Consider the following 25,805-nt stretch of genomic DNA (forward strand, 5'->3'; position numbering starts at 1 on the left):
AAAACATATTTCAGGGCTCGTTCCAGAAGTGTCTGGTACAGAAGGATGTCCATAGTTTTTTGTATTTAAGTTAATTCAGACACAAAATGTGTGATGGTATGAAAACATCACGATCAGTAGGAAAAACAGGTACCTTCCATTCCCACAGGCGGGGTGCTCTGAACATCCCTGCATTGCAAAGATGGTCAAGGCTCTAACTCTGAGCATGGAGAGACTCTGCAGCGGGAAGAGCAAGGATTCCAGAAGGCAAAGGGAAAAGTCCCAGTGGGGAGTTGCCTGATGGTGCCTAGGCCACCTCAGAATGGTCATTTTTCTGCCGACAAACACTGCAAGGTGAACTCAGCCCTCCTTCCTCCACCCATTAATAAAAGCCAATTCTTGCGCTCTTGGTTTGAGCCACTGTTTCCCTTCCTGCAGCCCCTGCCCCAAATTTTGCTCCAGCAGCCGAGTTCTTCTCACAGTTACTCTCACAGCCCTCTCAAAAGCCTTTTGCCTCTCCTCCAACATCCTTTCCAAAATCCTGTCAGGTCAGTTGGCAAATACAATGGCAAGCTCTGACCAGCTGCCAAACACCCCGACAGGGCTTTCTTTCTCTTCCCTCTTCCTTCCTTTACTCAAAATGCTCTCAGCAAAACCTTCTCGGTGCCTCTCTGCCAGTGCAACTTGGTAATAAATACTTTTACTCTGAGCCCCTGAACCTCTGCCCCAGCTCACAACTTTGGCCTTGTTTATGCCTAAAAATAGCTTTTATTTTCATTTCTTTTCTCCCTGGCTCTTCTTGCCTGCACCTCTCATTTCCTGCTTTCTCTGTGCATCACTTCAAGAGCAGCAAAGGTTTGTTGTTCACACGCTGAGGAACATTGCTTCTGTCAAAAGTGGTATTTATAAGGATTGGAAGGCTTGTTCCTGATGAGAATTTCTGGCGAGATTTTGGTGTTGCCAATCTTCTTTCCAAACAGATCTTTGAAAATCAGCTTTAAAAGCCCATGAAAGCAAAACAGTTGAACAGAAATTTGTTTGAAAAACCCCAAACTCTTTGGAAGTATTTTTATGACATGTGTCAAGTCCTGTGAACCTTCCAAGCAGCTAAATAACCAATGAGCAATGAAGGCATTTTTTAGCTGTTGGGGTGGGATAATTCATCCCTTCATTTTAGGGACATGGCCCAGGTTCCTCTAGGTCATGAGTATTCTTTGACACATGGAGAATTTAGCCTTCCAGAATCAGGCACTCTGAATCACACCTTTCAGGATGCATCATCTATCTAATTCAGTGTGTGAATACCTGGGGCTTCTGGAAACAGAGCTCCTAAAGCCCCTTCCACTGGAGATGGCAAAAACAAGAGTTCCTGCGCCTCGAGCCCCAGTCTCCAGTTAGGACAGTTGTTTTGAGGCTGCCTCGGCTATTTCAACAATAAAAATATCTACCTTTTTTTTTTTTTTTTTTTTAATAGTTCTTTTTCCAAGGTTGATATAAAGCAAGCTTTAAATCTTGTAAGATACTTGTGTCCTGTTTACCCAGCTGGAACAATGGAAATCCAAGTAAAAACAGAGGTTTTGCTGACAGGCAATAAACTCGGGACTCATTCTATTCCACCGTCAAGAACTGGGAAAACAGACAGCAGGAAGAGTTGAACATCCACAAAGCACCAAGAAGAATTTGGCATTTAACTCAAAAACACAGGGAAAGACCCACCTCTGTTCCAAACAGTGTGGAGGGATTTAACCAGGCAGGGGGATAAGCAGCTCCCCAGCCCACAGATCTGCCTGTTCTCCATCACCAGCAGGATGGAGAGAGGGCAACAATTCCCCCTTTCCCTTTCTGACCCAGCTGCAAAGAGATGGCAGTGCAAAGGGAATAACCAGGTCAGGATATGACACTTTAATTAAGGGGCTGTGAGTCCCTCAAAGCAGCAGTTCCATCCCACCGAGAATTCCTAAAACCCCACCTGGAGCCAAATCCTGCCCCATCCATGGTGGGTTCACTCATCAAGCTTTTAAGGAGCTTGGAAATAAAACCCACATTCCTCTGCTAGTTGTAAATCCTTTGTCATCTGGCAAATCAGGTTTATTTTCCTACCGCTTTTACTCATAAAAGCACTACTGTTCTGCTTAAATTTACATTGTGTTTTTATCATGGAGACTGTAGAAGTTCAGAGTTCTCAGCAATGCTGCCATAACTCAAATTCAGTTGTGAGGGTTTCCAGACAAATTCCTTATCAGGATATTATTGCCACTGTTAAAACTCAGAGAAAAGGAAATGACTTGTTAGGTTTTGGGAAAAAAGAGCTATGGAGCTTTAGCACGACATTTCATTAATATTCCTTGTAGTGAAGACATTACAAGCTCATTAACAAATCACCAAGCAAAGTAATTATTTTGGGGTGATTTTTCTTGGTTTTTCAAAGAGTGTAATTTAATATGAACATCATTCTTTGCATTTCTGGTTTGTCTTTCTAGTTTGTAAATAAGACATCAAAAGTGGGAATGAAAGCATTCTACTAAGAAGCACTTTGAAAATAATAGTCTACCAACCCAATTCTGTGACTAATCAAAAGAACAAACTTTATTAGTTTTCTCTATGTGCCTACTAAGGATGTAATTTTCTTTATTCCTGATGGCTAAAGTACTACTCTCAAAAAAAAAGTGCTTGGCAAACCCAAGATATCAATAGTAATCAGGTAGAATAAACATTAAATGACTTCACAAGACAACTTTGCCTCATGCTCCAAACTCTGACTGCACTGGAATAAGGGGAAGAAGAAAAAAAAAAAAAAAAAAAAAAAAAAAAAAAAAAAAAAAAAAAAAAGAGAGAGAGAGAAATCAAGAGTTCCATGACGAAAATCAGTGAAATTCTTCCATTTGCCTCATACCAGTTGACCAAAAGGGACTTCAAGTGACAGGTCCATGTTGATAAAGCTCTTAAGAACAGTCAGCCGTGGACTAAGGAGGGCTTGTTTTAATAAGAGCTGACCATGGTCAAATGGAAACAATTCCTAGTCCCTTCACCACCTGCACTACAGGTCTGTTATCAAGCAAATTCCAGAAATAAACAAGAAATAGGAAAAACTTTCAGTGCTTGCAAAACTTCAGGAAATTTAAAAGACCTTGATCCAGTTTAACAAAACAGTATTTCAAAATCTAGAGCTGGGACTAAGAAAATAGTAAACCCCCAACAGTACTTATATCATTTTAGATCACTTTTTCACTATGTTTTCTATGACTCAGTGAGAGGAAAAAAAAAAAAATCCAACTACTTTATTTAGACAAAAAAAGAGTGTTCTGTTTGAAACAAAAAGAGCACTAGACGGTATTTCCCTTCTCCAGAACTGTGAGTGACAAAATAAAAGAGCCAGTCTCTGGAAGATTTGTTTTCTTTCTTCCTGGTGTTTGTGTGACTCAGCCAGCATTAACAGCAGTCTCCAAAATGTCTGCAAATGGTGGCTCGAGAGCAGCACAGCCAAATCCCTGTTCAGGGTGAGAAGTTTCCAAACGAGATCTGTTCCTCTGAAAAAGTCAAGCTTCCATAAACTAATTTATGGAAAGCACTGGCAATGTGAAAGGCTGCCCGCTGCTTTCAGGTGGTTCAGTTTCTCTTGTCCCTCTGCCTAGCGCACAGAGGCTTAACTAAGAACGAGCAGCATCTTTAATTTATCACCTGAAAACTCCTGGTAGCTTCTGCTCCAAGCTCTGCCAAAAAATCAATAGGTCTGTGCCACGGGGCCAGGGGTGAGGGAAATCACAACCCTGCAGGAAACAATATTGATGGTGCTGCACACAGAGGAGTAGCGGGCGATGATGCCGCTTGGACAGGAGGAAAAACAGCACCGTGTGATGGAAACCCAGGAAGAATTTTAAGCAGGTTGAATGAAATGTCCGAAACCAGAGGAGGCCACAAAGTTGATGTGAAGGCTGCAGCACCTTTCCTAGACAGGGAATTGGGGTTGTGCAGCATAGAGAAGAGGAGGCTCCAGGGGGACCCTAAAGCCTCTTTCAGTGCCTAAAGGGGCTCCACGAGAGCTGGAGAGGGATTTCTACAAGGACATGGAGTGACAGGACAAGAGGAATGGCAAGAGCTGTCAGAGAGTAGTTTTAGATAGTATATGAGGGGAAAAAAATTGCTCTGGCACAGGTTGCCCAGAGAAGCTGTGGCTGCCCCATCCCCGGCAATGTTCAAAACCAGGCGGGACGGTGCTTGGAGAAATCTGGGATAGTGCGAGGTGTGCCTGTCCACGGCAGAAGGTTGGAACAAGATGAGCTTTGAGGTCCCTCCCAACCCAAAGCACTCAGTGATTCTATGATTATGTGAAAATTTAATATAACGATAGCCACGATAGATATGAGGGATGCAAGGTCTGCAGGGAAAATAATATTGTTTATTAGAATAATTGACGCAGTTGGAAAGGATATAAATGTCTAATAGAGCACATTTTACTTTGTGCCATCTATGTATTCCTTTCGAAATGTGTCTAGATGATTACAGCTTTCCAGCGAGGCAGAAATTGCCTCATTATCAGTAAAATATTCAGAGTGATGGTATACACAGCATTGTCAAATGTGGGAAATCATGAAAGCGGGAGGTGAAGGAAAAAGAGAATATTCCAGAATTCAGCTAAAAGACTTTCAATCTTCCTTTGCAGAGTCAGACAGATAACTTGTACTTTTTCAAAGCAATCACAAATGGCTGTAAAAAAAGATAAGATGAGACCTGGCTAAACCACCGTGTGCATCAGGGGGCCAAATCCTATTGAAACCCAGCATGAAGTTGGAAAAACAACTGGAAAACTTGTTTTACAACCAGCCTGTAGTTACTGGGACCCTTTGTGTGAGCACAGGGAGATGTGAAACTCCTTCTCCTGGCACAGGGACCAAGCACAGCCACCGGGCTGCTTTCTTCCTTTTCCCACGGCCCTCAGCATCAGATCCTTGTAATTGATAACACGTTGTGAGAATGGCTCTGAGCACCAGCCTTCTGCCCAGAAGAATAAAATATTAGAAAGATCCAAATTCAGCTCAACTTCTTTGGTTATTTGGCTCTAAAATATAGAACAATCCACATATGTTCATTTTAATAATGCATCAACGCTCCTTCCTGGTTCCCAGGAGTTATTCTCTCTTTCAAATGATCTCCCAAATTCAAAAGAAATGAGCTTAATTTCGTTCTGCACCAAAAGTGCAGATTCCCTCTCAATTACCTGTATCTGTCGGAAGCTGGATTATTTAAAGCTCTCAAATTATTCAGCCACCAGCAGTTAATTCATTTAATGATCACATACAAAACTGAACCTTTGAACCATTTCAGTCAACTAGCTCTTTAATTGTTCTTCAGCAGCCTTCCAGTAATAAATATTTTCTGGAAATATTTCTGGAAATATTTTTCATAAACTGTGCAAAAGTTGAACTGAGATGTGTAGTCAGGAACTGCAACATCTCAGATTTTTCTCCACAAATATTCCATCACTGTTTCCACATCTGTATTTATAACATTATCCTCAGGATCATTTCTGGACTGCCAGGGCTTTGGGAGAGCTCCACACTGAAAGCATTCACCAGTTTATATTAAATTGATAACTATGAGGGCCAGACCTTCAAGCCAGGATAACTCAGCCCACCTCCAGCGATTCCAGGGCTACTCATAAATCTGGCAAACAAAGCTCACGCAGAAGACCTGCTAATTCTGTTTCCTCAGGAACACTGGGTCATTTCGCTTTCCACAAGCTTCGAATGCTCCAACACTTCAGCACAAAGGGATTAGAAAAGCAGAATTACTTCTCACATAACTCACTTGACCATGCTGACAACTCTCACCAGCGACAAGCACATAACCCCTGCCCACGGCTGATGAGAAGAAATGACAAACTCTCCTGGTTAGATGGGTGAAATACTTTCAGTAACAAAAAACTGCCTGGAAAGGGATGGCATTTTTAGTAAGGAAGCACATACACAACCCTGTAAGTAAAGCTTTCTTGTATCTTCTGCTATCAGTAGCTCTAGATTTCAAAAAATAAATTTTTCATCTTCCCCAGCTCCTTGACAGCCTTTGCATTAATTTTAAGAATAAAAGTAAATTGCTTTGAGTGGAGGAAGAAGCCCGCAGCACAGACGTACTGAGCTCTGCGAGCAGAAATAAAAAGGTGAAAGAGTCTAAAATTCAGATAATTAAACTAGAGGGCGACAAAGAAACCATCAGCAAGAACGCTTCACCCGACCTTCTCATTGCTTACACAACTCCAAAAGATGTCCTACAAGAGACAACCTCATCTTCCTCACTCAAGATCTTCAAGTTAGAAATGTGAGTGCAAGAAATTACCACCAAAGCCAATCCAAACCAGCACATTTGACAGCAAAATCTGCATTCCCTATAAATAATGTGGGAAATCTGCCTAACCAGGACTAATTTAATCCTTTAAGGGTTGTAGTTGTGACCGTGTATTACAGAGGTTGTGGAAACATCTCAAAGGAGTCACTTTGCTGCGACACAAGGGTTTTAGAAAGGATTAATTAAAGATTGTTTGAAGGACCAGGCAGTTTTTAGTAAGGCAGAAAGATAAGGCAGCATGAAGAGCAACACAACTGTGCATGAGAGTCGAGTTAAATCCTTATGTTCCTACTGTGCACACCCCAGATGAAAACTGCTACTGTCATTAAAGCCTGTCAGCTGTAAATTTATTTATTTAAATAAAAGTTGTATGTTGAAGGACCATTCTGAGGAATGGATACACGTAAAGTTCAAAACACGGCGGAATGAGCAAGTGCAAAGCAGGAGTACGTGGTGAGTGAGATGAAAAAAATACCCACAACCAATAAAACCTCTTGGAAGATCTACAGCAAAGCGGTTTCACAAAATTCAGTGGCACCATCACGATTTGAAACGAGCAAATCAAACTCCAAATTAGCTATCTGAAGTTTTCATATAAAATACTGATAGTCTCCAAACCACCATGGGAAGGTTCATCACTTTCCTTAAAAGAATTATCTCCTTCCCAATTTTAATCTTTTTATAATGCATGCAATTTTTAATCTTAAAAGAGAGCGTCAGATTGTTTTCTGAATTTTAAAAACTATTTGTCATTCTTTCCTCTTAATAAAACTTCATTAAGGTTATTAAACAGAGAAGAACTTGCATTTGCCCCAGTGCTGTAACCTTGTATTCTGGCAAAATGCGAACTGCATGTGTTTGACACTATTTTTATATTCAAGGGGAGCCAGAATTGCAAATTTAATATTTAAATCATGTGATAAAAGCAGAAGAAACCCATGCAATTATATGGCTTCTTGCTTTCTCTACCTTCTCATCCTCTTCTACAAATCTGTTTTGTTTGGTATAATTGAAAAACAGGAGTCCAGGTGTGAGGTTCAATCTTTAACCGGCCATAGTGAGTTAAAAGAAAACTGTCCCAGAAGAAAATAAAGGCAGGAGGCAAAGTGACAATCAGGACCATGTGTCTTATGGCATGAGCAAAGCAAATGTGCATTCTGGACCCTCTTCTACAAAATATATTATTTTCAGCCTGGCTCAGGAGTGGCACTTTGTTTCTGAGATAAAATTTCTCTGTGGTGGTGATGGATCCGTAACTCCTATTCCGCCTCGAAGGACTGTCACCTTTCTGTTGATAGATTTTATTTTTTAATCTCTACAAATAGCATTTTTAAATGCTGATCAAGTGCTTTCCCCTCAAAATGACAGCCTAAGCAAAATTGTTCATCCCAAAAGATACCTGCCCACTCTATACCCAGGAACTACATCCAGCAGGAAACTGCAAAACCTGGAGAGCTTCAACAGGGCCACAGGCAACATTCTGCACATTTATGACCATTTTTACAGACGATACGGAACAGTATAAACAGCTCTCACAGCCAAGACAAAGCCCAACAAACTGAGAAAATTTAAATAACTCTTTCCCTGATACAGATATAAGACAGCCAAAAGCCCACTAAGACGTGAGTTACTCGGTGGCTGATTGCCTGTTTTACCTAAAAGCCGCCTCCTCCACTGATGCTCTGATGTGTTTTGATGCCGTAAGTTTTAGCTTTCATGTTTTTCAGGCTCTGTGCTGCCTAGGGGTGTAGTCCTGAGCCTCATATTAAGTGTTAGCCAGCTCTCTTCCCTGAGTGGGTAGACAAAACAAATCCTTTTCCTGCTGGAGAGCAAGGACAACTGTTAACTGGTTTTCAGGCCCAAAAGCGTAAGCAATGGTGGACTGAAGAGAGAAAACAAGAAGGATGGGACTTCATAATCTGAAGCTGTAACTGGACAATTAAAACCAAGATGCAAATAGACCCAAACTTATGGAAGTGTGAGAGCTCGTGACTGGTCATCCATTTTGTGAGCATTTAAAATTCACATTTAGAGGTGCAGCCCTAGTCAGGCTCTTGTGCTGCCCAAGGTGTATTCTTAAAGGCCTTTCAATAAATATCTACTTTATCCACTAACTCTGTCCAGTCTGTATTCCAGGTCAGCCTTCCCAAGGCATCAGTTTCATAGAGAAGGACACGCTAATGTCACCTGCTGCACAGTGCCACGGAAATGTCTGGAGTTTGTCTGGACATCTGTGGGGGATACAGGGCAATGGCCTTGCCGAGAGCACGCCCTATTGCAGCTTGGATGGGATAAAATACATCTAAAACAAGCAACCTAAATATGTGCTGATTTCATCTGATTAACCTAACTCATCAGCAAGGAAACTTCCTGGGCAAAGAGAGCATCCTGTTTGACAGCTGAAAACCTTCCAGGCATTTCATTTTCTTTCAAAGAACACGTTGGTCGTTTTAGCCACAGCTTAGGACAGTTTGATCCAGATCCTGTGCTCCTACAGATGATGACAGTAAAGGTGCTACTGCTACACAACTTTCCTCAAGCCTGATGCCTTCCCTGCCCTGTACAAGCAGACACATCCCGGCAGTTTCTTAGGGATGCCAGAGAAGTCTCTCAACCAGCCGACAGGATCTGTTTAAAGGTACACTTCTAAAAAATAAAAAGGCTCAGCCTCTAGGCGATTTCTGGTTTGTTCACTCGTTTATTTTGCACAGGAGAGCAGGAAAGCATAGTTTCCAACAGAAAACATAAAATCATAGTTAGCACACTAAATCCCTAAAGAAGAGCAGACTGATTTCTCTCCCTGAAACAGGCAAGAAAAAAAGATCTCTGTCACACAAAGCAACCAAAGAAGAGCTACGCAGACAAGGCACTTCAAAAAGAAAATTAATTATTTTATAATCCAGAGGACAATTACTTAGAGATTTGACCTTCACAAGCATCCAGCTCCTCAAGGACAGGAGCACTACTGCCATAAATCAGCTATCACTACTCCCTGCTTTAGCATGCCCCACTCCCACTTTCCCATTCTCACTGATGTACAGCTTGATTAAGATTATACCCTTTGAGCAGCCAAATACGAGGAAAATTCCAAGTTTGCCACCTAAAAACTGCAGGCTAGAATCCCTCTGATACAACTGACAGTACAACCCCTGAAATCACAGGGGAATCATTAACTTCATCCCACAAAGGACCTGTCTTTGCTTCTTCACAGTTCCACTGATTTCAGTTCTTTAATCCAAATTTTTAGAGTAACCTAAAATTTTCATCATGTACAATATTAACAGTTTTCCCTGGATTGAGCTGCTGCAATAGCCAGCTCTTGCAGAATTACAGATGCAGCCAAACCATGAGGGAGCAGCCCAAAATCTCTCCAGTCAGAGCAGGAGCCTATGTTGCCAATTACAGGAATCTACTCCAGGTACTGATTGTCTCCATCACTTGCATAAAGCGTCCCATAGAAAGCAGGGAAATGTTCTGTAAGCCTCAGAAATATTTCACACTTTTTCGATGGGATTTTGGTGAGATTCAGTTATGAAGCGCAAAAATAATCATCATCTTACTTCCTAGGAGAATGTCAGCAACATGGCTAGACAAGCAACATAAAACTGACACTACACTTTTCCAACTTGTTTTGCCACCTACATAACCTCTAACTTTTGTGTTTGGTACCAAAATACGTAGATGATAAAGAATTAAGAATTAATGACTCGTGAAGTCAACTTCCACCACAGTTCCAGTGGCTTTCAGCACACAAAATCCTCAGGTTCTTCTGAAAGTCTTAGGCTTAAACCTTTAGACAAATCACCTCCATACTCAAAACCTGACGCTCCACAGAGCTCCCCTTTGTGGGTCAGCTACCAAGATATGGAAGAGGAATGAATTTCTTTTACACTTCTGGGGAACAAGACAAAATCAAACCCACTCTGAGCAGCTGTTTCCACACATGCAGCTGCGCTTGCTTCTGTCAAACCAAGAACGATTCCCATAATCAAGACACCCAAGGATACGTGCATCCACTTTCTTTTTATAAATCAATTCAGCTATATGAACTCTAGTTTTAATAACACATTCTTCTCCCATCTTTGTGAAAACATGGCACCTGGGAAAGGTAGGGATCATTGTTCGGGATCTGGGGGGAGTTATGTAATTGCAGCGGAAGACGATACGAAAACACGGGGTAAAAGATAGGAACAAAAATACTGCAAATCTTCAGTTTTCCCAACAAATTTCCCAAGTACAAATATCACATGCAGACGAGAGCAATGTAATTATTATTACACAGTTAAGATTAATCCATTATTTGCTCACCTTGCATTGCCTAAAAAAATCAGCAAGATTCTGTGGAGCAGTAGAAATATAATCACCAAGATCAATTCAGTGCACTGTGCCATTAACACCTTATTATAATGAGGCCACAATACGAAAGCATCTCACAGACAGGGCTGTGTTTTGCAACTCATGGTGCAATTAGGTCTAGGTCTAATTCATTGAATCCAGTTCTAAGTGGGATGGAAATTCTGGATGTCTTTGTCCTCAGAGATAAAGGTCAGTCATGCAAGTCAAAATTAACTTCAGTGAGAAATTAACAGGAGAAAGGTTTGTCAAGCACTGCCACAGACTGCCCAGGGAAGTGGCAGAGCCACACTCCTTGGAAGTATTTAATTGATGTGGCACTTGGGGACATGGTTTAGTGGTGGCCTTTGCAGTGCTGGGGGAACAGTTGGACTGGGTGATCTCAGAGGTCTTTTCAAGTCTGAAGGATTCTGTGACTCCGAGAACATGTAAAAGCTTTTCCAGCAAGAAACTACAGTTAAAACCCCACAGACCCACAAATCCTGAAATCCTGATCATTACTGATTTAGTCAAAGTATTCCTTGACATTTCCTTTTCCCCCACCCTTTTCCTTCTTAATTTTCTCTGTATGGTGCCACAGATTTGAACTGACAATGCACACGTCTGAAGCTGCAAACCACAATTTTCTGCACTAGAGTTTAATATTAGAAACCTGTATTCCTGTTTTATTCTAATATTCCTGTGTTCTAATATTCAGAGACGCATACCTTCAAAATAGCATATTGATGAACTTTTCCTAAGAGCAAAAGCAAGAGCCCTGTGAATATTTAAGCACAGTCTTTGACTCCTGCAGGAGTAGTTAGGATATTCATTTTGAGTGTATTTCAGCAATGTATTGGACCACTTTCTTTATTTCATTATAGACAGCCCTAGCTCAGAGCAGCAGAGGGAATTTATCTACAGGCTCATTCCCAAAGCATCCAAGTGATACTTCTGAGTACAGATTTGCTGTTATCAGTCATTACCACCCCAGATCTCATAGCACAACACAAACTGCTGAAAACAGCGAACGCTTGACGAATGGCGCCCTGGTTTTGTACTTTGTCTTTCACAGCACAACACAAAACAAACGCATTTTGTACATGAATCAAGCCCTGAGAAAGAACTCCTGAGACAATGAAATAAGGCATTTAAATGTTTTGTTTCAATTAGTATGAAATGCATTCAGTGATACCAGGATGAGGCACAATGTATGCTACGGCTTCTCCATCTCAGATGCAAACAAACCACTCTCTTTAACGTTGTTTGTCCTGCAAAGACCACAAGATCTAAAGGTCCTCTGGTTGAACAGAGTCTTTCTGCTTTGTAACTTGTTCTTCTCAAGCACTTGAAGCTTGAATATAAGCTGATCCATAAAATGAACTTCCACCTCAGGTACCCCTTCTGGCTGAAAACCACATTACTGGAGATACAAAGTATCTTAAATTCAGGAAAAAAAAAAAAAAAAGCAGCTGTAAATGGACACTTCAAGCAGGGAATTGAATTGTATAAAGCCTGAACACTTTACAGCTTACCAGGTAGGAATGTTGTTTTCAGGAAATATCATAATGATATTCTTAAGCAGCTTTGGTGACTCAGTGGTAAGTCTCCCTATTGCCGTGTGGGAAGCCGGAATTTGAATTCGTCTTCCCCCTGGGTTGCCACTTTGGGATTCTTGTGCCAAAATAAAGCCGCAGGTTGTGCAGGGGAGGAATTTTTTGTGTGGTCCCAGGATGCCACACTTGCTGGGGGAGGCTGTGTGGGCCCAGGGCTTGCCTGGAGGGGGTTGTGCTCAACATCTGCCTGGCAGAATGGGGAGGATTTAACGGCCTTCAGGAAGGGCTCAGTGCGAGGAAAAAAGGCAGAGTTTTGGTTCAAAGTCACCTTTTCCCTTTTCTTCTAAATACAGTGGGTTTACCAACTACAAATGGGGGCATAAAGAGTCTGACCAGCCCATCCTCTCTTAAACTAATGATATTTTATTCTCCAGTGAATGCTTTTATTGAGTGTCCTGCTGAGGTGAGGGTATTTAGCATCTCCAAAGGTGCCAGAGATCAAGAATCAGCACCTGAAACAGCTTCCCTACCCACACTCAGCTTCCTCCTGAGTCTTGCAGCCCCTCTCCTGCTCCTTCCATCTCCTGGAAACCTCACCAGGAAGAGCTCAGTGTTTGATTGTTTGTTGAAGACATGTTAAAGAACAATCCTTGTTCAGGAGCTGAACGTTGTTGTGCTGTTTGCAAAGCTGACACACCAACCTGGGACACACACACAGGACCAAAGTTAAATCACCCATCTCCTCACTTCAAGATGTGGACTGAGGGTACTGATATAAAAGGAGAGATGAATGAAAAGGAAACTGAATAAATGGGGGCTGAGAAAGGAGTAATTTTTCTACTCATATGAGACGAGCAGAGCAAGAAGCAGTGAACACAAACTACAAGATACGTGCTGCAGCTCATGAGAAGCTTTGGAGCTGTCCTAGGTAGAGTGCAGCCCAAGCTGAAGGCATTCAGACAGGCACCTGATGCAAGCTCTCTCCTAAAATCCACGCTTTGTGCTCCCAGCTTGTTGAGAGCATAAGGCCAAAATGAATCAAGTGGCTCAGCTGACAGCAGGCATTACAAAATGCCGAGTTTTGCAGCGTTACAGGAGGCTCTGAGGACACAGGCACCAACACCCTCCAGCAGACAGCACTGCGCTTCTGGAGACCATGCACGTGCTAAAGCAGAGCCTGCCCTAAGTGGATCAAACCTGATTTGTTCAGTAGCTCGGGGATTGAGCCACAAAAGCATAATCCCCAAATATCAGTCTAGAAAGTAAGGCTAATTCAGGCTCACCATAGCATGCACTACCACCTCTAAACCAGCCTTTAAAAAAAAAACCAACAACAAAACCTTTCTTTAATTTGCAGCTTATGCTGCAATTTCTAAGCTGTTCCACACAGGCCAACAAAACAGCCAGGAAATTCACTGGAAGCATTTCATATTTATCAGGAAGTCCTTTCAGGCTGTAGACAAATCACTGCTCTTGTTACTCAGAGTCTTCTCCACGTCTCACCCCCACTTTTAGTGGCAGATTACCGGCAGATCCGTGCAAGAAGCTTCTTCTCCAGAGAGCAGTGGAAAGGGATGATCCTGTGGATGAGCAAGTGGGGCTGAACAGAGAAGGGCTCACATCCCTGACTTCAGCCCAGACTATGGACGAGACAGCAAAAGCTCTGCACCTGTTTTAAAGGGGAGCAGAAATTCCTCGTTCTGCTTTGCAATCAGAAAAAACTCCAAAAATTAGTTCTTTGAAGGCCATTTCCCCTATAAACACCTCAAGAACAGCAACAAAAACAAACAAACGGGCTTGAAAAGTCAAACAAAATACAAAGTACACTCTGCGTTCTACAATATGGGAAAGCAAACCTGATAAATCGTTTGGTTCAATTAAGACAAGGCAGTAAGGGACAACCTTCAGCATCCCATTTGGTTCCCAAACCACGGTTTTATTTACTCGTATTCTCATGTTCTCAGCTCCTGGGGATACTAAATTAATAAAAGCTCTATCCTGTTTTACCAAAGCTAGGGTTTAGTTTTTAAGAAGTTGATTTGATGAGGGTTTTGGTAGAGCAAAACAGAAGAAGGGTGAACACATCCAGTTTTAGGATATAAAAAAGGAGATGATAAGAAAAAGGAAGAACAGCTTATTTTTATTTCTCTTCTTTAATCAGAAGCTGCATTTCATCTGTACGAGCTGAGACTACAACAAAGCTCTAGTGATGATTCAGTACCACCACTGACCTGTGAAAATCCCCTCCTGGACAGCAGAATTGTAGTTATTAACAGGAGTATTAACTTCCACACATTACTTTAGGCAGCCGAGGAGCTGCACAAGATAGACAAACAGAACAACTCAGAGGGTCACCGGCCTTAAGTGGAGACCAAGTAACCATCAGCCACCACATGCCAGGGCCATCTGGGCAGCTGCAGACTGCAGGCCATCTGCAGAAGAAAGGGGTGAAGCCGCCGGCCAGCTGAGAGAGCTTTAGTCACAGAAAACACAAAATCAGGTGATAAAAGAGGCGAGTGCTGCGTGTCCTCACTGTTGAATCCACAAGAGCCGTCTGGATAAACACTTTTCCTAATCTCAGGAGCTCGGCTGGCACCACACAATTCACGCCTTTATCCCCTCTCCAGAGAACAGACCAACACTTAGGGACGAGGGAGCAGAGAGGAAAACGGGCAGCTGAGGAAAGAGGAAGACACGACACAGAAGGGTGCAGAGGATATTCTCTGATTCCCCCTAGACCTCGTCACCTCCAGCCAGGGCCTCTGATGAAATCTCCTAAAACACCAACAAGGCCACAGCAGTGCTGGCACATCCAGAGGGAGATGAGGAAGGAATAAAACCCAGCACCTGCCCTGAAACCTTCATTTACCTTTGCAGTGAGTGCCACATAACCCACAGAGAGAGCAGGCAGCTCTGTAACAGGGAGGCTCCAGCAACGACGACAACAAACCAGGTAACAGGGCAGGCCTTTAAGACTTCAGCTGTGAAATTTAAACTGCTAGTTCAAACCAAATGGGAAAAGGATGGAACTAAACCGGTGGAATTCTGGGAATAAGGGAGCTGGGGCTGCGGAATGGGTTGTACCTTAGACTGGGCATAGCAAGGCTGAAGGGTCAGCGCTTTAAATCAGATGCTGTGGAGTAAGCACTGAATTTCTGCACTTCCTTTTTACAGCTGCATTGTGTCCTCAGCCTGTGCCATTATTAAATGTGAGATCAGGAGGAGAGAAATGCATGAAACATTTACACAGGCACACATACGCCCATCTGTGAACTATCCCGTCTCGAAGCTTCCAAACCAAATCTTCACAAAGCATCTTAAAAATTCACAAAATGCAGATTCCCTTCATCACGTGAAATGCCTCAGGGGAGAAAACAAAACAAGAAAAACAGCTGGAGGTAAGGATTTTCAAAGTATGAAACAAGCCAAAATTGGAGAAATGTCTTAATCTTCAGTGGGGGAAATGCACCAAGTGAAACACTTCAACATTAAAACAACTAATGTTTTTAGGACAAAACAAGTTCCCCAGTAGTATATTAATACAAAATTATGTGCTTGGAAATGGGAGGCGATTAAAAATATACCAAATAAAATCAAAACACTGAAAAGCTTTTTTGATGGCAAGATCAAATTAAGAGTAATTTTTATTCCACTTGGAGGGAAAACTGTATTAACATCCATTAAAATCTATAGTAAAGTGATTACCGATGATTGTTGTGGTTTAAATATGCACTTGGCCAACTTTGGGAAAGCACAAGTCAAAAAATTAATCCAAAATACCCTCAGAGAGCCTGGCTCTGGCACCTGAGTGATGGATGGAGGGGGATTTTCACAGCGGCAGCCCTCTCAGGAGCAGCCACAACGGAGGAGTTGTTGGTCACTCATCCATAGGGACCAGGACATCCTAAAGCGACCCAGCTGTGGAACAGCAGAGAGGAAACCCAGATGTCTGCGTCATTGCAGTAACCAAGAACTCAACTAAGCTCTTTAAATAAAAGGAAAAGTGCGTCCTTGGCAGACAGGCAGCACAGAGCATCCTTTGCAGGCTGGAGCATTTCTGGCTGCAGAAGACCAAGAAGGTTGTGGTGCTTTACCAGAGGTAGCAAATGTCTCCTTTGGGGTGTGACTGCACTTGTGGTATGTTAAGCACCAGGGGTAGAAAACTGTGGAGATTTGTAAATAGAGTACAGACCCTGCTGATATCCGTTAGTGATTGAACTGTGTCTCAGTAAGGAGGACAACGGCTTCAAAAGGCATCTCAGAGTGCACAGGAGATGGGTTACACACTCCTTACTGCAGGAGCCTCGCACTGACCCATATTTGTAATCGAAGTAAAATCCTCCTGCGAAGGCCATGAGAGCTTCACTGACCAGAATTCCACTAACCTACAGGATAAACCCTTCAGTCTGGAAAAATTCATTTGACCTCACTGTTACTCCTGCGTGCAGAACTAACATGGAGCGAGTTCCCAAGGCACCCTGCGAGGCAAAAATGTCTTTTTCCACCCTCCTGGATGGATTTCCCATTAAAAAGCCACCCTGTACACTTTCATTGTATTCAAGCAGTTGCTTCACGGTGTTGAAATGCAGGTTACAGATCAGTGCAGCTCAATGCCACGTGACAGAAAATTTCACTGTCACAATTAATACTTAATCAATTTGCAGTGCCTTGTTCTCCAGCAGGCACTTAAAAAATGCAGGGAACAGGTAGAGCCTTCAACTGCTGGGAGAATAATTACCACCCTGACTGGGTCCGCAACACAATGCCACTCTGCTGTGGTGTTCTGACAAACACATACAGACACTCACGGTTCCACTGACATTTTCTTTTCTTTTATTAAATACTCTGTGTGGGCAAGAAAAGAAAGGAGGTTGCAGTATAATTTTTGACACCGTGTAATATCAATACTAAAATACAAATGAAAGACTTTTAAAAGAAAGTTGCAGTGTTTCTTCCAGTACGTTCCCCTTTTGTGGTATCAGAAAATCTAATTTTTGATATTCACAAGGCAAATGAATGGTTTTCTTTTCTGCAAGGGAAAACTGAAATCACTGTCAACAAAATGGCCAAGAAACAAAGATGATGCATATTAAAATTAAGATTAAACAGTTAAATAGTTAAAGACTAAATTTCAAAACTCCCCACTACAACGAGAAGGGAAAGTCTGAGACATGATACGTGGAAGAGATGGTAGGTAAATAACTCCAAGTCTAGAATTCTGTAGCTTGGAAGTGAAATGGATGTTAGGCAAGTGGTCAAGAATATCACAGAACAGCAGAGAGAACACAACTAGGTAACAATTACTCCCACTATAACCAGAGGAAACAGCTAAAACAATCCTACATAGTGCAGCAAGCAGGTTTTATTTCTAGTCCTGCTGCTGCAGTGAGCTGGGCTGAATCAGCTTAACACACATCTAGGAGAGGTTTGCAGCAGCATTCTGCATTACCACAGCTGCCAACTGTGGGGCAAATTCCTCACCCTACACCCTTGCCTGACTCCTCACTTGGATGGGAAAAGGACCATCACTAGGAAATTAAGGGCTGAGCCCTGGAATCAGTCACTGCACGATGAAAGTGTTTCCACACTCACTGCAGCAGGGCCACTCAGGATTTAAATAGGCCTGTTCTTTCTTTATTCATTTACTATTTACAACTTATTTATTTATTTATTTGCAGTGCCAAGAGAAGGTGCAGATGGCCAGTTACACAATCTCACCTGCAGGACAGTTCAGTCTGTGCAACACTTCACAAGATGCAAACCCGGCATCTTAGCTTCAGGAGCAACTTTCAGTTTTACGTTAGATAACACCACTTTAAACTGATGTGACATCAGAGCCCTAAGAGCAGGCACAGCGTTGATATGGGGTATCCCCATCTGAAGTTGATATAAAAACTGAGTTCCACACATTGATGACACTGTTAGGTAGTTATTTACTACTATACATAATTGGTGCTGACCTGGGGACAAGTGTTAATCTGATAATCAAAGGGTTAAGAAATGGAGATACCACCAACAAACAAGAACCTCATTAAAGAAATTTTGTTCTAGTATTTCAACTACCGCTAATCTTTAGAATCCATTTACAATCATTTCTTGGGAACTTGTCCTCAGCAACTTATAGGCTAAGAATGTGATCATTTGTACTGCCCCTCAAATAAAAAAATTAAAAAAAAAAAAAAAAAAAAAAAAAACCAAACCAAAACAAAACAAAACAAAAAAAAAAACAACACTGAGGAAAATTGTCTGGGTCACATGTATTGGGCAATTCATTTCAATGCACAAGGTCTTTTCAACAGACTGCAAAACTACCCATTCCTCTGCTTTGTGAGGCCCTGCACACACTGAATTCATGAACTAACAAGCCTAGTTAGCCAATTTCTGCATGCACACCTGAAAGAAAAGAACAGACGTGGCAGTAGATTTATCGGTATAGTAATGCCTAAATGTTGATTTGTTCAGCATCAATTAGAGAAAACCACATGTTCTCCATGGGAGACAAAAAATAAAACGGAACCAAACGCATTTTCATTTAAATGCCTGGAATTTACTCTGTTCTTAGAATAACATTGCCAAAGAACCAAGAGGCTGCTGCAACAAAAGCATTCAGCAGAGGAGAGGAAGAGATGCTGAATGCTGGAGCTGCAGCGCCCTTTGCAAACCCTGTCCTGGGAAAATGACATCATGTCCTGACTGCTCTGTCAGACATCCTCATTTGCTGGCCAAATCACACCAAATGGCTTAGACACTGTCATTTTCCATTCAGAAGCTGCTGCTGCTTTGCTGGATGGCTGCGTGCTGCCCATTAATGCTCCCCAGCTGCCTCCCAGCTCTCTGCTGGCATGCTAACGATGCCCAGCATGCTAATGATGCCCAGCAAAAATAACACCAAGATGGGACTGACACATCCAGCTCAGGCACTGAGTCCATAACAACCTGATTTCCAGCCCACCTGCCTGACCACAAAGCTCACAGTGAGGATCTTGATGCTCATGAGCGTTGCACTTCAGGACAGGACCCAGACCTTATGGACTGTTGAGTTTCCTTTGCTGCAGTCAGATCATCTCACCAGAAGCTGTCTATCCTTCAACAAAGGAAAGCCTAGAAGCAGCTTTCCACTTGCATGAACGCTGGAAATAAGTAACCTGTTGCAGAAAACCCAGGCAGATGCAAATTCTGGGCAGTGTAAGAAGGGAGGAAAAGGAGAGGACAAACAGTCTTTCCTATGGGGTCTCTCCTCATTTCAGAGTAGGGATTGTTCATACAATGGTTTATACCTTACCCTTACCTCATACAAAAAATTGAACACCTAAGAGTCATTCTGGTTTTGCAATTTTACATTTTTCTCCACGTTTAAACTGTGTGGAGCTCATGGAGTCCTCTGGGCTACATCCCAGCTATGGTACAGCTGCCAGAGACAGAAAAGAAGGCTACCCATGCTGCAGTTCTTTGGAATAGGGTTCTTCTGTTTCAAATTTCTAATAATTTCTAGTAAATCATAGGCTCTGTAGCTCATTGGTGAATGATTTGTATTAATTACTGTTGAACCGCTTGTATAAAATGAAGAAATCACCCCTGGAAGCTTTCAAGACAAATTCCCACACATGCACACTAAATCTGCAGAGTAACTGAGTTACAACAAGCAGGCTCTAAGAAAAGGTTTGCACTGCCAGCTCATCCAGTGCTGGGATAGCAGGGTTGGTCTCTCTTAGGAGGAACTACAGCTCTCAAGTAGGTCTGAAGGAGCTGGAACAAGCAGTGACAAGAAGTAACACAACAGTCATTGCCACTGATCATGCTCAGGGGCAGTGGCAACTTCCTCTCTTCTTTCAGCAGCACAGCTCCCAGTGTTGCCTCTACAGAGCTAATGCTGAGAAATCCTTTAAATCCCCCTCATGGAAAATCCAGCACTGAGGTGCTTCATTTGTTTGGGCTTTTTTTCTTTTCTTTTTGATGGAGGGATGCAACTCACTGCTGTGAGAAGGAAAAAAAAAAAAAAAGGTGGGGGGAAACGCCCCAACCAAACAGAACAAAAACATCCAACCCCCTTAAACAACCAAAAACTTCACAGAAAAGCCCCAAATCAAACTGTAATGAAACAAATGCACTTTCTCCCACTTCAGAAAGTCTTTTATCCTCCTGGGGTAATTGAATCACAATTTAGATGCCTTGGAAGGAAAGCAGCAAGCCTGGCAGCTCTAATGCATTCTGCAGGAGGCCAGACTTCACCCTAATGCAATAACAGCATCCTGAGCAGTACCAAATCTCCCCAAATCCATCTCTGCACTATCTCACTCTACAGCTTTCCTACTTGAAATAGGCCTCTCTATTTATAGTTTTAAAGACATGACCGTGTCATCCAGATATTAAAAGAAACACGTGATCTCTTAATATTTATATGAAGAGAAAACAAATTAACACAGAGCCAGGGCATTCCTGGGAAGCCCACTGCACAGTCTCTGGAGTATAAAACTTTGAGCATTTTAAGGTCCTAAAGGAAGGTCAGCCTCAGGGGTCTGTATTACTTTAAACAACAAAATTTAACTTTTCCCACTCCTTACAGCTTCCTCGAACAAAGTTTAAGAAAGGAAACAGCAGCACTACCTAAACGTTTTGTCCTTTAAAGAAAAGAGGAAAAAGAGTTCTTTTTACTCTAAAAAAATAAGCACTGCAATTCGGTGTGGGGTTTATTTGGACACGTGTGAGCAAGGAGAAACCACAGCACACACATTAACAGGAAGATGATCTTCCAGCTATAGTCCACTCCTTGACACTAGAGGCTTATAAAACAGAGCTGCAGCTTGTATTTTTGTCCATTAATTTCTGTGAAGAGATATTACAATACAAAATTATCCCACCTGCCAACATTTCAAAATGGAGAATATGCTTGGAGTCAGAAAAAGAAGTTGGCTTCAGAGAGGATTTTGGAAAAGGGCAGGGGAGAACTACACTTATCCTGCCAAAATGTGGAAGGGCTACTTCCCAAACAGAAAGATTTGGCAGGTTTGAAGCATTTACACATCTCATAGCAAATTACGGAACGTTTTTTCTTAAAATATTTAAAGAAGAAACAAAATGCATATTTCAAAGACACTTTCATGAATATGTGTTATAGCCCAGATTACACAACACTGCTTCTATTATAAACAAAGCCCAGTCTAAAAGGAAAGGAAAAAAACAACAACAACAACAACCAACAAAAAACCCATCCAACCATATTCATGGTGTTTGGAAATGAGAAATAGATGACTAGGAGCATTTTCTTCATTAAGTACCAAATTGCTTCTCAGAGATGGATATTTTAAGATATCCAAGTGGCCAATTGTCAGCTGGTGTAAATGATCATGGTTGCAGGGAGCTCTGTTTTTACCAGCTGAAGACTTGCCCCAAAGCATCTGCCAGTGAAGCCAGCCAGGGAACCAACCACAGACATATACATGGAAAGGCACTGATTCTAAAGAATGACAAGATAATTACAACGTGTTGGGCAATTGCAGGGACAAGGGGGATAGGAAAGGGACGAGGAAAGTCACAGTAAGTAACGAAACGAGCAGGAAAGCAGAGAGCAATCCTGATGGCTGTGGAGGCTTAGCATTACTGCACCAAAAGCTGTGTTACAGCCCTGCGCTGCGGATCCTGTACATGAACTGTCCTTAAGCATCTGGGCTGAGTCAGCACTGCTATTCCTCTCTACAGCAGTCAGGGACAGCTGGTGACTGCTGAAACCAAGAGAGTGGATATTCTGAAGAGTAAGATAAAGCATTTACAAGATTTTAAGACAACAATTATCACGTGCATCTTGGCTGATCAAGTCTAGTGATCATATCCAAAACGTCCTCCCTGATGCCTGGAGCACGGCCCCGTGCTCTGTGCCACGCCTGACCGGCTCCTCCCCGTGTGGCACCAGGCCTTGGGCAACCTGGCGGAGGGCTGGGCATCATCCCATCCCTGCTAACAACTGGGGCATCCTCCCAAAGACCTGGACTTGCCTGCTGGGGGTGGCCATCCCCAGCCATGGTTTGGGTTTCTGCTTGTTGTCCCCACAGCCTTTGTTGCTGTAAGCCAACACGATCCCTGTGCTTGATACGGAGTTAAGAGACTGCAACAGAGCAGCTTCCAGGACACCACAAACACTGGAAAGCTTCAGATTTAAACCAAACACCTTCCCCGGTGCTCCATGTAATGCTTCAGTACCTTCAGAAGACAAGAGGAGAGGAAGAAATTCCCAGAGAGTCCCACATCAGCAGTATCTTTCTGAGAGCTGAAAGCTCACCTTCCCCTGTGCTGACAGCAGTCACCTTCCTGTTGCTCCATTTGCAGGAAAACAAGAGACTGGAGCTGATGCATTTGTGCAGAAGTGAACCATGTTAACCCAGCTCGGCAATGCTGCCTCTTAAAACTCAAAGTTTCTGTTGCTCAGAGCATGTCACTTGTTAGATACAAAAGCCATTAGATTGAGTAGCCCAGCTACTGGTAAAGAATAATTTCTAATTACATGACATAATCATTAATTAGCATTTATCCAGAGATGCTTGCATTCATGGGTGATAAATGACATGATACGGAATGTTCAGGAGCACTTAGTCACATCCCTGGGACATCACGGATGTGCCACTGCTAAGTGCCTCTATGTGAAGTCTGGGTGCCTTCCTAAACAGCCACTTACCCTCAAAAAACACTGGCGGACGTAAAATACATGGATTTGGACTTCAGTTCAGAGCAGATAATTCTGTCAAGGAAACATTAGGAAAAAAGATGAAAACCAGCAGAAGCAGATTATTAAATTTATGCTGTGCTGGATTCACTGCCACCACTTTTAACAACAGGCTTTATCCTTCATATAACCAAATTTATGCTAATCTCCTCAAGAGTTCCAGAAATCCAAACCAGAGAAACTCATCATTTTCAGCATTTCAAAACTCACTTCACAAGACTCTGCTTTTTATTTTTATTTTAACCTCCCCACGAAAGCCTATTTCAGCCTTGCCCAGTAAATACTGTAGGGTATTTACTCTGGACGACAAAGCGCTGGCGGTACTTCCATTTCATTGTAAAAGGCCAAGATAACAAATACAGATTTATTATTAAATGTCCCACCTTTCACACTATGCAAATTTGCCCAGCCTGCAGCCTACTTTTGGCAGTCCTCTTTCCCAAGGGCCCTTTAGGAAGAGGCTATCAGCCAGATTAATTATTTTAACAATAGCAGCCTTTTCCTACTGCCATTTTTTCTGTCACCATTATATGACAAAAAGCAGAGGGGAGGCAGAATGAATTTATCCAGCTTGTAATATATCTCAGTCCAAAGCTTCCCAGAAGCACTGGATTCAGTGTGCAAGAACAAAGCCGCCAGCGTTGCGTGACAAGTTACAGGGGACAAGAGAAGAGCATCGCGTGTCCCTGCCTCTGGAAAAGGCTGCATGGTCCATCTGGCTGGAAAGGCTGACCACCACAAGAAGAGAGGGAGGGACAGCTGTTAAAACCCCAGAACTAAAATAACCTGCTCTGCTTCCTGTCATTCCTTAGGACACGTTGGCTTTCCAGTGGAAAATGCACCTTGTGAATGCTTTGATGACTTAGGTACAGTTCGTTTGCCAGTCCTGCTCTCCTGACGGGATCACAATTGCCGTGGCACGTGACTTCTGAGCAGCCTGTGGCACAGGAACACACAGTGACCTTCCCAGACGTCTCAGGTGGAGCCCTGGCACTCCAGGAGTGCCCAGCACCCTGCCCAGCAGTGCTGCTCCGGGTCCTCCCAGGGCAGGACAGCCTGGGGTCACAAATGCACCCAGGAACCAGGCCAGCACTGCTGCTGCTCGGCCTCAGGCTGGGAAAAGGAATGCTCAGGGATGCTGCCACCTGCTATAGACACTGCATGTGTTCATGGGGAAGAAAAACTTATGCACATTACTTTTAAAAGTGCAGAAATTTGGGATTTTTTTCACTTTGAGATAACACCTGAAGGCAGCAGCTCATAGTGGGTAGGGTAACACAGGGATTCCCCAACTGCTCGTTATTATTGTTTTTACGACTCAGAGCCACAGATCTGCATGGAAGGAGAGGGAATCGTTCCTCTGCAAACCTGAGTTGCTGAGGGTGTCAGGACCTGCCCTTCCACTGGGGTGAGCAGAGCCTTGTGGCTTTGCATTCCAAATTCACTCTTTTTGGAGATCTTGGTCCCAGAGTTTCAAAACAAGTCAGGCACAGGGGATTAGGTCATGTGAATGGGCTGCACTGTATGTTTGATTTAACAGAAAACATAAAGCAGTTGGCACTTTGCAGCCCGCTCTGTAATGTTTACAAAATGATAATAACCGCAAAGAAACGCCAACAGGAACTTAGCACAAGTTAAACAAATCACCCTCAAAGTGGCACTCTGACACAATGGTGTCAAAACACATTTCCTTTCCCACTGGAACAATCCTATTATTTCTTGCTGGCAAATGGAGGGGAGAAAAGCAGTTTTAAACCCATGGGAAAATGGCACATTCACAGGGACAGGAGCGAGGCTGGTGAGCTCACAGAACTACTTGGGGGAAGTTGGGCTTCCTCAGGGAAGAACTTCTGAAGGCAAGGGCTTTGACAGAGAAAAAGCCTAGAGCGTTATCCCATGTCAGCGTAAATCCATGAAAAGACAATGCCATCTTCATTACTCCAACAGGCGCCAAATCATAACCCTCCCACAAAATGAAAAAAATCTGTGATCCGCCCCTCGTCCTCCCCCTCCATACAAGCAGAGAAGAAAGCGAGACACAGAAAAAGAAATACTTTTCCCAGTACTCCAAGACTGGCCAGTGTAAGGCTGCACAGGAATCAACACAGCTTTGTGCAGACTGACACAAATCCTCCCAGGCCAAGAGTAACATCTGATTAGGAGAGGTCCAGGCTAAACTCTGGCAGTCAGGAGGGCTCACCCATCCAATGGCACAACCTGCATTTTCAGCTCAATATTTCACTACCATGTGTCTTCAGAAGACTCAGTGCTTATGGAGCAAAAGACAAACATTTCAAGGAAAAACAGATGTCAGAAATCAAGGGTCACTTCCCCTGGCACTTACTTCTACAGGGAGCACCTCCACCTCTTCCCCTATTTCTGTCTATGGTGTGAAGGGCTCAGATGCCAGCTGGACAAAACACCACATCCATAAACTTCAGTGCCAGTCAGGGTTGCGATGGAGAAGCGGGCAGCTCAACCTATAATCCCTTCATAGAGTAACTTGGGAATCAAAGGAATTTAAGAAGTCTCTGAGTAGGATTTTAGGGCAAAGATTGTGAAACCAGGGCATCCAGGACCTACAGACCCCGTAAATCCCTCCCGACTCGACCTTCCCATGAAACACAGGTCAAGCACAATAAATCCTGAGGCAGCTTTAAATGAAAAGTCCAGTGACTACAAGTTGAGTGTGTCTAACACTGCCAGCAAAAAGATACAGGCTCTGTCAGTGAGATTAGGATCACTTATCACAAGAGTTCAGCACAGGATGCCATAACTTAAATCAGGAGGGGAAAAGCCTAAGATCGCCCTGACTTCCTGTACATGAACAGCAGTGAAGATGCCAGGGGCAGATCTGCTAGTGCTGAAAACCTGACTGATGCATG

At 42.9% G+C, this 25,805-nt stretch overlaps 1 protein-coding gene across 2 annotated transcripts in view; it reads right to left on the minus strand.

Annotated features, from left to right (window-relative positions):
* Positions 1–25,805, minus strand: part of PLCB1 (phospholipase C beta 1) — a 337,454-nt gene that overhangs the window by 185,333 nt on the left and 126,316 nt on the right. The gene's annotated exons all lie outside the window — the stretch shown is intronic.

The sequence above is a fragment of the Chamaea fasciata genome, unplaced genomic scaffold (assembly GCF_029207755.1).
Source record: "Chamaea fasciata isolate MVZ Bird 193981 ecotype frontalis unplaced genomic scaffold, bChaFas1.0.hap1 SCAF_3, whole genome shotgun sequence".
Classification (NCBI taxonomy): Eukaryota; Metazoa; Chordata; class Aves; order Passeriformes; family Sylviidae; genus Chamaea; species Chamaea fasciata.